This window comes from Chrysoperla carnea (genome assembly GCF_905475395.1).
Source record: "Chrysoperla carnea chromosome X unlocalized genomic scaffold, inChrCarn1.1 SUPER_X_unloc_57, whole genome shotgun sequence".
Taxonomy (NCBI): Eukaryota; Metazoa; Arthropoda; class Insecta; order Neuroptera; family Chrysopidae; genus Chrysoperla; species Chrysoperla carnea.
Window position 1 is genome coordinate 17,446 of NW_025408186.1, and position 15,758 is coordinate 33,203.

Below are 15,758 nucleotides of genomic sequence, written 5' to 3' on the forward strand. Positions count from 1 at the left end.
TATTTGGTAATGTATGTTATAAACAAAATAATTTGTTGTAAACAAAATTATTATAATATGTTATATTTATTAACAAATTTATTTACTCTTATATAAATAAAATTAGTGGCTTCCCAAAAGGAAAGCCTGTTTAAATTTATCGGATGTATTAAATATTCTTTAATAAATTTACTAAATATTTTAAGTAAATTATTATATTTTCTTAACCTCCAAAACCATACAAAGTACGACCTTGTCGTTTTAATGCATATACAACATCCATAGCTGTAACTGTTTTACGTTTTGCGTGTTCAGTATATGTAACAGCATCCCGAATAACATTTTCAAGGAATACTTTAAGTACACACGTGTTTCTTCATAAATTAAACCAGAGATACGTTTTACTCCACCTCGTCGTGCTAAACGACGAATTGCAGGTTTTGTAATACCTTGGATATTATCACGCAAAACTTTTCTATGACGTTTTGCACCCCCTTTTCCAAGACCCTTTCCACCTTTTCCTCTGCCAGTCATTTTAATAAAAAATTATTTACAATATTTTAACGAACGGATAACACGTGTGTTAACCTAACAAGTATTGTAATGTATGTGAGCGCCGTACAATTGTGCCTTTTTATATAAAGCATTAAAGATTTTTTAAGCCACGCCTATACAATTTGATTAGTCCATACTCTGATAGCTATCCAATAGGATATGACAACAAAAATTTTGAAATTTCATATAAATATAAATACAACACATTTATTTCGCATTTAAACATTTGACTTTGTAGTATCAATTGTCGAATATAATTTTTAAATTGTGTGTTTTTTTGTAAAAACATTATTATTTGAAAATGGCTAGAACCAAGCAAACTGCACGTAAATCAACTGGTGGTAAAGCACCAAGAAAACAATTAGCAACGAAAGCTGCACGTAAAAGTGCACCAGCAACTGGTGGAGTAAAAAAAACCACACAGATATCGTCCTGGTACAGTAGCTTTACGAGAAATTCGTCGTTATCAAAAAAGTACTGAATTGTTAATTCGTAAATTACCATTCCAACGTTTAGTACGTGAAATTGCACAAGATTTTAAAACCGATTTACGTTTTCAAAGTTCAGCTGTTATGGCATTACAAGAAGCTAGTGAAGCCTATTTAGTAGGTTTATTTGAAGATACCAATTTATGCGCAATTCATGCAAAGCGTGTTACAATTATGCCTAAGGATATACAATTGGCAAGACGTATTCGTGGAGAACGTGCATAAGCGTTTTAAATGACAATTTAAAAAAAAAAAAACAAATAAGAAATATTTTCGGTCCTATATATAGGACCAACATATATTATTAAATAAGAGTATATTATTTTTTAATAAAAAATATATATATATATATATATATATAATATATATATATATATATATTATAAATATAAATTATTGAAATAAAATTAAACATTATTAAAATTTTGTTATAATTATAAGCGATTGCTATTTCTAAAAATAAATAAATTCATAAAATTTATATTATTTTATATTCATTTGAAATATTAAAAAAACTTCTCGCTTTAAAGTAACCATGATATGAGTTATAAATGCAATAAAATTTTATACAAAAAATAATATTTATTTGTTGATGAATAATATAAAAGGTTTACATTTCTAAATAACATATATTTATATATGGTGTGTAAAAAAAAAGAAAAGAAGAAAAATAATTTATATTTTAAATAAAAAGGCAACCGCACACAGTGTTCCCAAGCGGTCACCCATCCAAGTACTGACTGTGCCCAATGTTGCTTAACTTCGGTGATCGGACGAGAACCGGTGTTTTCAACGTGGTATGGCTGTTGCCAGTAATAAATGAAAATTTTTACAAATATATATTTTTCATAAATATCATTAATATTAAAGTATATTATTAAAATTTTCAATGAAGTAATCAATTTAAATATATACTTATTTATTATACCATATATTTTAAATAAAAATGCAACCGCACACAGTATTCTCAAGTGGCCACCCATCCGTGGTACTGACTGTGGCAAATGTTTCTAAACTATTATTTTATAAAATATTTATACAAAAAATAATTTACTCTTATCAAATATTAATTTGTGGCCTGTATTAAGGCCTATGTTATTTTCATTTTTTAGCAAAAATAATGAAATATTTTCAATATATTATTAAAGTAACAGATCATTTCTTTTTTGGTGCTGCTTTTTTAATTTTTGTAGGAGATGATTTGGCAACAGAAGCTTTCTTAGCTTTTGGTGCTTTCGGTTTACGAGCAGGGCTACTTTTGGCAGCGGATTTTGTACTTTTTGCTGGTTTTGCTTTAACTGGTGCTTTTTTTGATGCCGCTGATGATTTTGCAGTAACTTTTTTAGCAGCAGTTGATGATGATGGAGTCGCTTTTTTGCTTTAGGCTTTTTGGCTGCCAATGATGTAGTTGTGGCTTTCTTTTCTTTTGGTGCCCGTTTACTTTTAGCACTCTTTGCTGAACCTTTTGCTCCACTTTCTTTTTTGGATACTTTTGATTTAGCTGAAGAATTAGATGAAGCGGAAGCAGCCAATTTGAATGAACCAGATGCACCTTTACCTTAGTTTGTACCAAGGCTCCCTCAGTTACAGCAGCTTTTAAATATTTTTTAATAAATGGTGAAATTTTATCAGAATCCACTTTATAATTTGCAGCTAAATATTTTTTAATTGCTTGTAATGATGAACCACCACGTTCTTTTAAATTTTTAATTGCGTTAACAACCATTTCTGATGTACGTGGATGTGTTGGGTTTTGAATGTTGTTTTGTACGTTTAGCACCAGAAGCTGTTGCTTTTTTTGTTGGTGTTGTAGAAGCAGCAGTAACCGCAGTTGCTGCAACAGCTGTAGAATTTTCTTCGGCCATATTTTTTACTTTATAAAAATAATGTATTTATTATAAATATTTAAATGATAAAATATAATAATTCTATCAAATAAAAAATAAAGGTTTTCAATTATATCATTATTCACAATAATATAAGTCCCTATGTAAGTCAAAGTACCATGTAGAAAACACATAAAAATTAAATAGTATTTCTAATTTACTGTCGTAGTAAACATGATTTATTTTTTCAATTTCTATAATATATAAAATAATAAATTATAAATTTAATAATAATATTTATTTTATAAATTAAAATATATTTAATTTTTTTATTAACAATTATTAATAAACATAGTTTAATATTAATTATTTCAATCATACAAAACAATAATATTTTTAAGGTAAACTTAAAAAGTATATATTTTTATTTTTTATTTAATATCGATTTATTATAAATTATTAGTATATAAATAATTAAAAAATTTAATATATAAATATATATATTATAGTATAAGATTTCATTTTTAGAAAAACTTTTTTTGTCAATAATGAAAACGTATTATTATGAAATGTGTTAATCGAACATTGACAAAATATATTTCATTAGAAAATACTTTTATTTATGCATTAATATCAATAATTAACTATTAAATTAATTTTTTCATAATTATATAAAGAAATTTTATACTGATATAAGTATTTATATATTATAATATTTATTTTAAATATAAAAAATTTATGACAAAATATATTATTAGAGTATTTGTTGAGATTAATATAAGATTATTTTAAATAAGAATTAATTTATATAATTATTAAAATATTATTAATTTTATGTTATGTAATTTTAATAAAAATAAGATAATAATAATAAATATAAAAATTTTTTAACAATTTAAAATTTTATATGATCTAAATAATTTTGTTAAGTACGATATGAGAAATCATTGTAAGCTTCGTTAAGAAACTTTGTAATATAAAATAATAATAATAATATTAAATATATAAATAAATAAAATAAATTTGATACATATTTTTGGTTCATTCTGTGTATAAATCAAAGGATACCGAATAATTGGTAACGATGCGATATATTATAGTATCGAGTATTAAAACATAATATATAAATTTATCTTGTTATTCAAATTTTTTGTTACTTTAACTTATGTATTTAGAAAACTTATAATATTATTTATATAATTGACATAAAATCTTATAAATTGAAATTTATTAATATGTATCAAAAGAAGAGAGTAACGTATTGATATAATATCAAAGGATACTGATTAATTAAATAACGAATACGTCATATATTGTTTGTGTAACAAAGTTCACTTGGCCATCTAGTTGAAAATAACATTTTCAATAGAAAGTTTATATGCTTTTTTTTTTCTTTAATTATTAAAAAAATAAATTGAAATTTAATTCAATCAAATTTTATAATAATTTTTAAAAAATTTTTCCTTTTAAAAAAATATTTTGTGATGTTGTGATAATATGTATTAATACAAGTGCATCCTGATACTTTTATCTCTAGTAAAGGTATGAGTATCATGAACAGTTTTGTTATCTAATGATATTATTTTGATAATATTTTGTGTATAATCTTATAATATTTTGTCTAAATATCATCATAATAGCAATATTATTTTGATAATATTTTATGAATATTCTTATAATATGTTACCTAAATGTCATCATAATATGATGAATTATTTCCATAATAACATATAAAAAAGAAAAAAAAAAAAAAGAATCATTAATTTATAATTATTTAAATTGATTCTTTAAAAAAATATTATAATATATTATTTATAAAAATAATTTTTACTCTTATTTTAATAAATTTGTGGCCTTTTATTAAAAGGCCTATGATCGATGTATTATTATTATAAAAATTAATGCAATGTTTTTAATTTATGCTTTCTTTTCAGTTTTCTTTGGTAATAACACTGCTTGAATGTTTGGTAATACACCACATTTGAGCAATTGTTACACCAGATAATAATTTATTTAATTCTTCATCATTACGAATTGCCAATTGTAAATGACGTGGAATGATACGTGTTTTTTTGTTATCACGGGCAGCATTACCAGCTAACTCGAGAACTTCTGCAGCCAAATATTCCATAACAGCAGCCAAATATACTGGGGCACCAGCACCTACTCGTTCAGCATAATTTCCTTTTCGTAATAATCTGTGAATTCTTCCAACAGGAAATTGTAATCCTGCTCGGCTTGATCTTGACTTTGCCTTTCCCTTTACTTTACCACCTTTACCTCGTCCAGACATAGCGAATAAATTTATTTAATTAATATTTTTTTTTGTAAATATAATCACACAGATGTGTACGTTACGGGGATTGTAACATAAATGTTTAAAATGTTATTTGGGTATTTTAATTTATAATATTTATAAAATATAAAACTTTAAAAATAAACCAATCACCTTATAGTATTATTTTCAGCCAATCAGAGAGTAGTATTCATTTTTATTGTTATATCCATCTTCGCGTATATAATACGCTAGTTGTATACACGACACGCTCATACATATACTGACTGGTGTTCTGTAACTATCTGTGTATATTAATTGTTTGTAACAATGCCACCAAAAACAAGTGGAAAAGCAGCAAAAAAAGCTGGCAAAGCTCAAAAAAATATATCAAAGAGTGATAAGAAAAAGAAGAGGAAGCGCAAGGAATCATATGCAATTTACATTTACAAAGTATTAAAACAAGTGCATCCTGATACTGGTATCTCTAGTAAAGCTATGAGTATCATGAACAGTTTTGTTAATGATATTTTTGAACGTATTGCTGCTGAAGCATCACGTTTAGCACATTATAATAAACGTTCAACAATCACAAGTCGGGAAATTCAAACCGCAGTTCGATTATTATTACCTGGTGAATTGGCAAAGCACGCTGTTAGTGAAGGTACTAAAGCTGTTACAAAATATACAAGTTCAAAATAAATAAATCGAAAATATTATTTAATTGATAACATAAAAATACATCAACATATAAAAACGGCTCTCTTTTTAAGAGAGCCATCAAATTTTTTAAATAAGAGTAAATTATTTTTATATATACAAAAAAATTAAATAAACAATTATTAATATCATATTTAATATAAAATTTTATATATTAATAGCTTGAATATATCTATTATTAGTATATCAATATTATTAATTTTAAATATAATAAAGGATATCGCGGAATATATATCGTAAATCAGTGTAATGCAAATGCATTACATTACCTTTATTATTTTCATTTTACATTTACTACTTGTTTATGTACGCTTATAATTATTAGAAAAATATTTTTAATAATTTTAAAAAATAAATGAAATAATAAAAATTTAATAATAAATTATTTATTGAAAGTATAAAAAATGGTATAGCAAAATCTTTATTTTCTTTGATTAAGGCGAAATGTTTTATTAGTTATAAATTCGATAATCTCCTATCGATACTTGTTACTCTTAACTTGTATATATAAAAAATATAATAGTATATTAATTTATAATAAAATTTTTTCAAAAATTCAATAAGTTATTGTAAAATAAAATAGATAATATACAAATTATAATTTATTATTGCAGATATATTACAATAAAAAAAAAAAATAAAAATATTTGGTAATGTATGTTATAAACAAAATAATTTGTTGTAAACAAATTATATAATATGTTATATTTATTAACAAATTTATTTACTCTTATATAAATAAAATTAGTGGCTTCCCAAAAAGGAAAGCCTGTTTAAATTTATCGGATGTATTAAATATTCTTTAATAAATTTACTAAATATTTTAAGTAAATTATTATATTTTCTTAACCTCCAAAACCATACAAAGTACGACCTTGTCGTTTTAATGCATATACAACATCCATAGCTGTAACTGTTTTACGTTTTGCGTGTTCAGTATATGTAACAGCATCCCGAATAACATTTTCAAGGAATACTTTAAGTACACCACGTGTTTCTTCATAAATTAAACCAGAGATACGTTTTACTCCACCTCGTCGTGCTAAACGACGAATTGCAGGTTTTGTAATACCTTGGATATTATCACGCAAAACTTTTCTATGACGTTTTGCACCCCCTTTTCCAAGACCCTTTCCACCTTTTCCTCTGCCAGTCATTTTAATAAAAAATTATTTACAATATTTTAACGAACGGATAACACGTGTGTTAACCTAACAAGTATTGTAATGTATGTGAGCGCCGGTACAATTGTGCCTTTTTATATAAAGCATTAAAGATTTTTTAAGCCACGCCTATACAATTTGATTAGTCCATACTCTGATAGCTATCCAATAGGATATGACAACAAAAATTTTGAAATTTCATATAAATATAAATACAACACATTTATTTCGCATTTAAACATTTGACTTTGTAGTATCAAATTGTCGAATATAATTTTTAAAATTGTGTGTTTTTTTGTAAAAACATTATTATTTGAAAATGGCTAGAACCAAGCAAACTGCACGTAAATCAACTGGTGGTAAAGCACCAAGAAAACAATTAGCAACGAAAGCTGCACGTAAAAGTGCACCAGCAACTGGTGGAGTAAAAAAACCACACAGATATCGTCCTGGTACAGTAGCTTTACGAGAAATTCGTCGTTATCAAAAAAGTACTGAATTGTTAATTCGTAAATTACCATTCCAACGTTTAGTACGTGAAATTGCACAAGATTTTAAAACCGATTTACGTTTTCAAAGTTCAGCTGTTATGGCATTACAAGAAGCTAGTGAAGCCTATTTAGTAGGTTTATTTGAAGATACCAATTTATGCGCAATTCATGCAAAGCGTGTTACAATTATGCCTAAGGATATACAATTGGCAAGACGTATTCGTGGAGAACGTGCATAAGCGTTTTAAATGACAATTTAAAAAAAAAAAAACAAATAAGAAATATTTTCGGTCCTATATATAGGACCAACATATATTATTAAATAAGAGTATATTATTTTTATTAAAAAATATATATATATATATATATATATATATATATATATATATATAAATATAAATTATTGAAATAAAATTAAACATTATTAAAATTTTGTTATAATTATAAGCGATTGCTATTTCTAAAAATAAATAAATTTCATAAAATTTATATTATTTTATATTCATTTGAAATATTAAAAAAACTTCTCGCTTTAAAGTAACCATGATATGAGTTATAAATGCAATAAAATTTTATACAAAAAATAATATTTATTTGTTGATGAATAATATAAAAGGTTTACATTTCTAAATAACATATATTTATATATGGTGTGTAAAAAAAAAGAAAAGAAGAAAAATAATTTATATTTTTAATATAAAAAGGCAACCGCACACAGTGTTCCCAAGCGGTCACCCATCCAAGTACTGACTGTGCCCAATGTTGCTTAACTTCGGTGATCGGACGAGAACCGGTGTTTTCAACGTGGTATGGCTGTTGCCAGTAATAAATGAAAATTTTTACAAATATATATTTTTCATAAATATCATTAATATTAAAGTATATTATTAAAATTTTCAATGAAGTAATCAATTTAAATATATACTTATTTATTATACCATATATTTTAAATAAAAATGCAACCGCACACAGTATTCTCAAGTGGCCACCCATCCGTGGTACTGACTGTGGCAAATGTTTCTAAACTATTATTTTATAAAATATTTATACAAAAAATAATTTACTCTTATCAAATATTAATTTGTGGCCTGTATTAAGGCCTATGTTATTTTCATTTTTTAGCAAAAATAATGAAATATTTCAATATATTATTAAAGTAACAGATCATTTCTTTTTTGGTGCTGCTTTTTTAATTTTTGTAGGAGATGATTTGGCAACAGAAGCTTTCTTAGCTTTTGGTGCTTTCGGTTTACGAGCAGGGCTACTTTTGGCAGCGGATTTTGTACTTTTTGCTGGTTTTGCTTTAACTGGTGCTTTTTTTGATGCCGCTGATGATTTTGCAGTAACTTTTTTAGCAGCAGTTGATGATGATGGAGTCGCTTTTTTTGCTTTAGGCTTTTTGGCTGCCAATGATGTAGTTGTGGCTTTCTTTTCTTTTGGTGCCCGTTTACTTTTAGCACTCTTTGCTGAACCTTTTGCTCCACTTTCTTTTTTGGATACTTTTGATTTAGCTGAAGAATTAGATGAAGCGGAAGCAGCCAATTTGAATGAACCAGATGCACCTTTACCTTTAGTTTGTACCAAGGCTCCCTCAGTTACAGCAGCTTTTAAATATTTTTTAATAAATGGTGAAATTTTATCAGAATCCACTTTATAATTTGCAGCTAAATATTTTTTAATTGCTTGTAATGATGAACCACCACGTTCTTTTAAATTTTTAATTGCGTTAACAACCATTTCTGATGTACGTGGATGTGTTGGTTTTGAATGTTGTTTTGTACGTTTAGCACCAGAAGCTGTTGCTTTTTTTGTTGGTGTTGTAGAAGCAGCAGTAACCGCAGTTGCTGCAACAGCTGTAGAATTTTCTTCGGCCATATTTTTTACTTTATAAAAATAATGTATTTATTATAAATATTTAAATGATAAAATATAATAATTCTATCAAATAAAAAATAAAGGTTTTCAATTATATCATTATTCACAATAATATAAGTCCCTATGTAAGTCAAAGTACCATGTAGAAAACACATAAAAATTAAATAGTATTTCTAATTTACTGTCGTAGTAAACATGATTTATTTTTTCAATTTCTATAATATATAAAATAATAAATTATAAATTTAATAATAATATTTATTTTATAAATTAAAATATATTTAATTTTTTTATTAACAATTATTAATAAACATAGTTTAATATTAATTATTTCAATCATACAAAACAATAATATTTTTAAGGTAAACTTAAAAAGTATATATTTTTATTTTTTATTTAATATCGATTTATTATAAATTATTAGTATATAAATAATTAAAAAATTTAATATATAAATATATATATTATAGTATAAGATTTCATTTTTAGAAAAACTTTTTTTGTCAATAATGAAAACGTATTATTATGAAATGTGTTAATCGAACATTGACAAAATATATTTCATTAGAAAATACTTTTATTTATGCATTAATATCAATAATTAACTATTAAATTAATTTTTTCATAATTATATAAAGAAATTTTATACTGATATAAGTATTTATATATTATAATATTTATTTTAAATATAAAAAAATTTATGACAAAATATATTATTAGAGTATTTGTTGAGATTAATATAAGATTATTTTAAATAAGAATTAATTTATATAATTATTAAAATATTATTAATTTTATGTTATGTAATTTTAATAAAAATAAATAATAATAATAAATATAAAAATTTTTTAACAATTTAAATTTTATATGATCTAAATAATTTTGTTAAGTACGATATGAGAAATCATTGTAAGCTTCGTTAAGAAACTTTGTAATATAAAATAATAATAATAATATTAAATATATAAATAAATAAAATAAATTTGATACATATTTTTGGTTCATTCTGTGTATAAATCAAAGGATACCGAATAATTGGTAACGGATGCGATATATTATAGTATCGAGTATTAAAACATAATATATAAATTTATCTTGTTATTCAAATTTTTTGTTACTTAACTTATGTATTTAGAAAATTTATAATATTATTTATATAATTGACATAAAATCTTATAAATTGAAATTTTATTAATATGTATCAAAAGAAGAGAGTAACGTATTGATATAATATCAAAGGATACTGATTATTTAAATAACGAATACGTCATATATTGTTTGTGTAACAAAGTTCACTTGGCCATCTAGTTGAAAATAACATTTTCAATAGAAAGTTTATATGCTTTTTTTTTTCTTTAATTATTAAAAAAATAAATTGAAATTTAATTCAATCAAATTTTATAATAATTTTTAAAAAATTTTTCCTTTTAAAAAATATTTTGTGATGTTGTGATAATATGTATTAATACAAGTGCATCCTGATACTTTTATCTCTAGTAAAGGTATGAGTATCATGAACAGTTTTGTTATCTAATGATATTATTTTGATAATATTTTGTGTATATTCTTATAATATTTTGTCTAAATATCATCATAATACAATATTATTTTGATAATATTTTATGAATATTCTTATAATATGTTACCTAAATGTCATCATAATATGATGAATTATTTCCATAATAACATATAAAAAAGAAAAAAAAAAAAAAGAATCATTAATTTATAATTATTTAAATTGATTCTTTAAAAAAATATTATAATATATTATTTATACAAATAATTTTTACTCTTATTTTAAATAAATTTGTGGCCTTTTATTAAAAGGCCTATGATCGATGTATTATTATTATAAAAATTAATGCAATGTTTTTAATTTATGCTTTCTTTTCAGTTTTCTTTGGTAATAACACTGCTTGAATGTTTGGTAATACACCACCTTGAGCAATTGTTACACCAGATAATAATTTATTTAATTCTTCATCATTACGAATTGCCAATTGTAAATGACGTGGAATGATACGTGTTTTTTTGTTATCACGGGCAGCATTACCAGCTAACTCGAGAACTTCTGCAGCCAAATATTCCATAACAGCAGCCAAATATACTGGGGCACCAGCACCTACTCGTTCAGCATAATTTCCTTTTCGTAATAATCTGTGAATTCTTCCAACAGGAAATTGTAATCCTGCTCGGCTTGATCTTGACTTTGCCTTTCCCTTTACTTTACCACCTTTACCTCGTCCAGACATAGCGAATAAATTTATTTAATTAATATTTTTTTTTGTAAATATAATCACACAGATGTGTACGTTACGGGGATTGTAACATAAATGTTTAAAATGTTATTTGGGTATTTTAATTTATAATATTTATAAAATATAAAACTTTAAAAATAAACCAATCACCTTATAGTATTATTTTCAGCCAATCAGAGAGTAGTATTCATTTTTATTGTTATATCCATCTTCGCGTATATAATACGCTAGTTGTATACACGACACGCTCATACATATACTGACTGGTGTTCTGTAACTATCTGTGTATATTAATTGTTTGTAACAATGCCACCAAAAACAAGTGGAAAAGCAGCAAAAAAAGCTGGCAAAGCTCAAAAAAATATATCAAAGAGTGATAAGAAAAAGAAGAGGAAGCGCAAGGAATCATATGCAATTTACATTTACAAAGTATTAAAACAAGTGCATCCTGATACTGGTATCTCTAGTAAAGCTATGAGTATCATGAACAGTTTTGTTAATGATATTTTTGAACGTATTGCTGCTGAAGCATCACGTTTAGCACATTATAATAAACGTTCAACAATCACAAGTCGGGAAATTCAAACCGCAGTTCGATTATTATTACCTGGTGAATTGGCAAAGCACGCTGTTAGTGAAGGTACTAAAGCTGTTACAAAATATACAAGTTCAAAATAAATAAATCGAAAATATTATTTAATTGATAACATAAAAATACATCAACATATAAAAACGGCTCTCTTTTTAAGAGAGCCATCAAATTTTTTAAATAAGAGTAAATTATTTTTATATATACAAAAAAATTAAATAAACAATTATTAATATCATATTTAATATAAAATTTTATATATTAATAGCTTGAATATATCTATTATTAGTATATCAATATTATTAATTTTAAATATAATAAAGGATATCGCGGAATATATATCGTAAATCAGTGTAATGCAAATGCATTACATTACCTTTATTATTTTCATTTTACATTTACTACTTGTTTATGTACGCTTATAATTATTAGAAAAATATTTTTAATAATTTTAAAAAATAAATGAAATAATAAAAATTTAATAATAAATTATTTATTGAAAGTATAAAAAATGGTATAGCAAAATCTTTATTTTCTTTGATTAAGGCGAAATGTTTTATTAGTTATAAATTCGATAATCTCCTATCGATACTTGTTACTCTTAACTTGTATATATAAAAAATATAATAGTATATTAATTTATAATAAAATTTTTTCAAAAATTCAATAAGTTATTGTAAAATAAAATAGATAATATACAAATTATAATTTATTATTGCAGATATATTACAATAAAAAAAAAAAATAAAAATATTTGGTAATGTATGTTATAAACAAAATAATTTGTTGTAAACAAATTATATAATATGTTATATTTATTAACAAATTTATTTACTCTTATATAAATAAAATTAGTGGCTTCCCAAAAAGGAAAGCCTGTTTAAATTTATCGGATGTATTAAATATTCTTTAATAAATTTACTAAATATTTTAAGTAAATTATTATATTTTCTTAACCTCCAAAACCATACAAAGTACGACCTTGTCGTTTTAATGCATATACAACATCCATAGCTGTAACTGTTTTACGTTTTGCGTGTTCAGTATATGTAACAGCATCCCGAATAACATTTTCAAGGAATACTTTAAGTACACCACGTGTTTCTTCATAAATTAAACCAGAGATACGTTTTACTCCACCTCGTCGTGCTAAACGACGAATTGCAGGTTTTGTAATACCTTGGATATTATCACGCAAAACTTTTCTATGACGTTTTGCACCCCCTTTTCCAAGACCCTTTCCACCTTTTCCTCTGCCAGTCATTTTAATAAAAAATTATTTACAATATTTTAACGAACGGATAACACGTGTGTTAACCTCACAAGTATTGTAATGTATGTGAGCGCCGGTACAATTGTGCCTTTTTATATAAAGCATTAAAGATTTTTTAAGCCACGCCTATACAATTTGATTAGTCCATACTCTGATAGCTATCCAATAGGATATGACAACAAAAATTTTGAAATTTCATATAAATATAAATACAACACATTTATTTCGCATTTAAACATTTGACTTTGTAGTATCAAATTGTCGAATATAATTTTTAAAATTGTGTGTTTTTTTGTAAAAACATTATTATTTGAAAATGGCTAGAACCAAGCAAACTGCACGTAAATCAACTGGTGGTAAAGCACCAAGAAAACAATTAGCAACGAAAGCTGCACGTAAAAGTGCACCAGCAACTGGTGGAGTAAAAAAACCACACAGATATCGTCCTGGTACAGTAGCTTTACGAGAAATTCGTCGTTATCAAAAAAGTACTGAATTGTTAATTCGTAAATTACCATTCCAACGTTTAGTACGTGAAATTGCACAAGATTTTAAAACCGATTTACGTTTTCAAAGTTCAGCTGTTATGGCATTACAAGAAGCTAGTGAAGCCTATTTAGTAGGTTTATTTGAAGATACCAATTTATGCGCAATTCATGCAAAGCGTGTTACAATTATGCCTAAGGATATACAATTGGCAAGACGTATTCGTGGAGAACGTGCATAAGCGTTTTAAATGACAATTTAAAAAAAAAAAAACAAATAAGAAATATTTTCGGTCCTATATATAGGACCAACATATATTATTAAATAAGAGTATATTATTTTTATTAAAAAATATATATATATATATATATATATATATATATATATATATATATATAAATATAAATTATTGAAATAAAATTAAACATTATTAAAATTTTGTTATAATTATAAGCGATTGCTATTTCTAAAAATAAATAAATTTCATAAAATTTATATTATTTTATATTCATTTGAAATATTAAAAAAACTTCTCGCTTTAAAGTAACCATGATATGAGTTATAAATGCAATAAAATTTTATACAAAAAATAATATTTATTTGTTGATGAATAATATAAAAGGTTTACATTTCTAAATAACATATATTTATATATGGTGTGTAAAAAAAAAGAAAAGAAGAAAAATAATTTATATTTTTAATATAAAAAGGCAACCGCACACAGTGTTCCCAAGCGGTCACCCATCCAAGTACTGACTGTGCCCAATGTTGCTTAACTTCGGTGATCGGACGAGAACCGGTGTTTTCAACGTGGTATGGCTGTTGCCAGTAATAAATGAAAATTTTTACAAATATATATTTTTCATAAATATCATTAATATTAAAGTATATTATTAAAATTTTCAATGAAGTAATCAATTTAAATATATACTTATTTATTATACCATATATTTTAAATAAAAATGCAACCGCACACAGTATTCTCAAGTGGCCACCCATCCGTGGTACTGACTGTGGCAAATGTTTCTAAACTATTATTTTATAAAATATTTATACAAAAAATAATTTACTCTTATCAAATATTAATTTGTGGCCTGTATTAAGGCCTATGTTATTTTCATTTTTTAGCAAAAATAATGAAATATTTCAATATATTATTAAAGTAACAGATCATTTCTTTTTTGGTGCTGCTTTTTTAATTTTTGTAGGAGATGATTTGGCAACAGAAGCTTTCTTAGCTTTTGGTGCTTTCGGTTTACGAGCAGGGCTACTTTTGGCAGCGGATTTTGTACTTTTTGCTGGTTTTGCTTTAACTGGTGCTTTTTTTGATGCCGCTGATGATTTTGCAGTAACTTTTTTAGCAGCAGTTGATGATGATGGAGTCGCTTTTTTTGCTTTAGGCTTTTTGGCTGCCAATGATGTAGTTGTGGCTTTCTTTTCTTTTGGTGCCCGTTTACTTTTAGCACTCTTTGCTGAACCTTTTGCTCCACTTTCTTTTTTGGATACTTTTGATTTAGCTGAAGAATTAGATGAAGCGGAAGCAGCCAATTTGAATGAACCAGATGCACCTTTACCTTTAGTTTGTACCAAGGCTCCCTCAGTTACAGCAGCTTTTAAATATTTTTTAATAAATGGTGAAATTTTATCAGAATCCACTTTATAATTTGCAGCTAAATATTTTTTAATTGCTTGTAATGATGAACCACCACGTTCTTTTAAATTTTTAATTGCGTTAACAACCATTTCTGATGTACGTGGATGTGTTGGTTTTGAATGTTGT

The 15,758-nt window shown here is 24.9% G+C and overlaps 3 non-coding genes across 3 annotated transcripts; all 3 read right to left on the reverse strand.

Annotated features, from left to right (window-relative positions):
- Nucleotides 1-1,714: 1,714 nt before the first annotated feature.
- Nucleotides 1,715-1,833, reverse strand: LOC123304474. The gene has a single exon (XR_006536493.1). It is a non-coding gene; the product is annotated as a 5S ribosomal RNA (ribosomal RNA).
- Nucleotides 1,834-8,199: 6,366 nt separating this feature from the next.
- Nucleotides 8,200-8,318, reverse strand: LOC123304476. The gene has a single exon (XR_006536494.1). It is a non-coding gene; the product is annotated as a 5S ribosomal RNA (ribosomal RNA).
- A 6,368-nt stretch (nucleotides 8,319-14,686) lies between these two features.
- On the reverse strand, nucleotides 14,687-14,805 carry LOC123304477. Its single transcript, XR_006536495.1, has one exon. It is a non-coding gene; the product is annotated as a 5S ribosomal RNA (ribosomal RNA).
- Between the last annotated feature and the right edge of the window lie 953 nt (nucleotides 14,806-15,758).